The sequence below is a fragment of the Halyomorpha halys genome, unplaced genomic scaffold (genome assembly GCF_000696795.3).
Source record: "Halyomorpha halys isolate HHAL.00 unplaced genomic scaffold, Hhal_1.1 Scaffold48.1, whole genome shotgun sequence".
NCBI classification, from domain to species: domain Eukaryota; kingdom Metazoa; phylum Arthropoda; class Insecta; order Hemiptera; family Pentatomidae; genus Halyomorpha; species Halyomorpha halys.
In genome coordinates, this window is record NW_027107227.1 from 1,058,776 (window position 1) to 1,061,196 (window position 2,421).

Genomic DNA, 2,421 nt, shown 5'->3' on the forward strand with positions numbered 1-2,421 from the left:
AAAAAAAAAAAAACACAGGAAAATACTACAAAATTTAAAATATTAAACTATTTAAAAATAATGAATCAACTATGATATCATCTTCAGGGGCACTGTTTTGTATATTTCATCAACAAATGAATAGCCGCTCTAAAAAAGGTAATAACTTTACTCTTTTCAGTCATAAAATAAAAAACGTCTTACTGTGACCCAATTATTATATTTTCTGTTTTGGTCCATGAGATCCTACAATAAGAATTAAGAGTTAATGCATTACTAGCAACATAAAGAAGTTTTTTAAGGTAAAAACATATTACATTTTGTTATATATAAATAAATATTTATAAATAATTGACCGTATAATTTCTAACTATGAACAAACGGCCAGGGCTGTTTCTCTTTGGACCACAACCCTGACCATCTTCTTCATAATATTACATTTTGCATTTATAAACTATTTTATAAAAAGTCCTCCAGATGGTTAACTATGAAATATATTGTTTTCTCAAAGGAAACTACCAAAATAACTCGAGGACTCAATATATAATAATGATAATAAAACTGTATACCAGGGGAATTCAATAATTTACGATACCTAAGTAAAGGAGTATCAACCTGTCTCCCCGTATCTAGGAAATTTTAAATATTTTACTTTTAAAAAAAAATATTCCGGCTTGGACCACAGAATCTCTGATAGTAGTTGCACAAGAGGAAAAGTAAATCTAAATAAATGTGTTTTAAATAAGTTAAATTTGTAAAAAAAAAACCCTTGTTTTTTAAGGTGTGTTATAAAACACTTCACGAAAAAACAAATTCATTTTCCTTGGGGACCCAGATTTAAATGTTTTTTGAAACAACCAGTGTAAAAAAGGAGGCTTTTTATGAATGAATTTGATCCAATGGATGCATCCTGTAGAAATATGCAGATATTTCCATACTTCATAATATTTCCATTAAAAAAAAAAAAAGTAATAAATAAAGAAATGGACTTGTCCGACTATTAATACTGGGAGTAGCTATCACCACCTATCTCAAGAAGACCCAACAAAATCTCAAGAAAACAAAATAGATATACTCGTTCAAGAAAAACTCCTGACACTGGCACAGCACAGAAAAAAATAACAAAAAAAGGCTATGAAATCTGGAAATCTATTAAAAAATTGTACCGCAAATTAGACCTACTTTCAATACCCCTTGTAGATTTATCTTAATTCAATTACACAGACTTTGTACAATAGTAATTTGTACTTTAGTATTTTTTAATACCTGTAATACCACTAATAGTCATCCCTGTCATGAAAAAAGTAAGTATTAGTATTTTTACCACACTAGTTTCTACACTTGTACTATGAATTAATACTATTAGCTTTCATTATGAAACAGGGGCCTGGTGTTTGTTTTATTTTTCTATTACTTAATTGTTTTGCTTATTTTTGCAGAAGTGATTTTCTTAGTTATTTTTATAGTTGTTTGTTCTTTATTTAAAACCTCCACCGCAACAGCCCATGAAGAGTCAGAGGTTCACTACTTAGTAAGAAAGTACAATTTTTCGAACATCAGGTTTACAAGAATGTAATTTTTTCATGATTGCGATTTTATTAACTAGCAGTATTTTATTTTTTGTTTGTCCTGTATGTTTAGTATGAATTCACAATTAAACCAATTAACCCTCAGTCCCCTCCTAAAATGCATTACCAGAATGCAGAAACAGATACCTCCAACCCCTTTTTTAATCATGACTTCATCCCCACGCACCCATGGGCCTTAAAAGAAAGAAGTAATACAATAACATGAAGATCTTAAAACAATTTTTATCACCTATTTGCGATATAATAGAACACAAAAAAATTAAAACATTTCAATGTATGGTTTGAAAAAGTATGAACGCAACATAGTAGACTTTTTCATTTGAATTAAATATACAATAAATTTTAAAATTAATTATTTTATACCAGGAAATTAGTTTAATATTTAAAGTATTGAATTAATAAATACAAATAAAATTTTAAAATGCTATTTCAATCATTAATCAAGGAGAAATCAAAGAAACAGTAAGCTGAGACTGAGGCTAAGACCCGAGATACAGGTTGTCTAAAGACCGTGACCCGAGACGACAGGAAGGGTAGCCGGCAATAAGGACTACATCAATCATTAAGCTGGTTCTTAGGACCCTCCTATCGCCTGGTTTTTGTCTCGCCGGTGCTGATTGCGCTAGTGATATATGGCCATGGATTAGGTAGCTAGATGGTGATAACTCATCTTGCTCCTATCTTGTCCTCAGTCTGTCTTAGGGTTTCTTTTCTATCTGTCGACATTCTATCGGATGCATTTTTCTCAAGAATTGAAAAATATTCCAGTCCTCGCCAATTTACCAAGCTAAGTACAGATTGAACCTACGATATGCAAATGATCGTGAGGCTAATTGTACATTTAGAAGGATAT

General features: G+C 30.6%; 1 protein-coding gene across 1 annotated transcript in view; it reads right to left on the minus strand.

Annotated features, from left to right (window-relative positions):
- Window positions 1–2,421, minus strand: part of nrm (neuromusculin) — a gene marked incomplete at its 5' end in the record, with an annotated part of 472,198 nt that overhangs the window by 327,338 nt on the left and 142,439 nt on the right.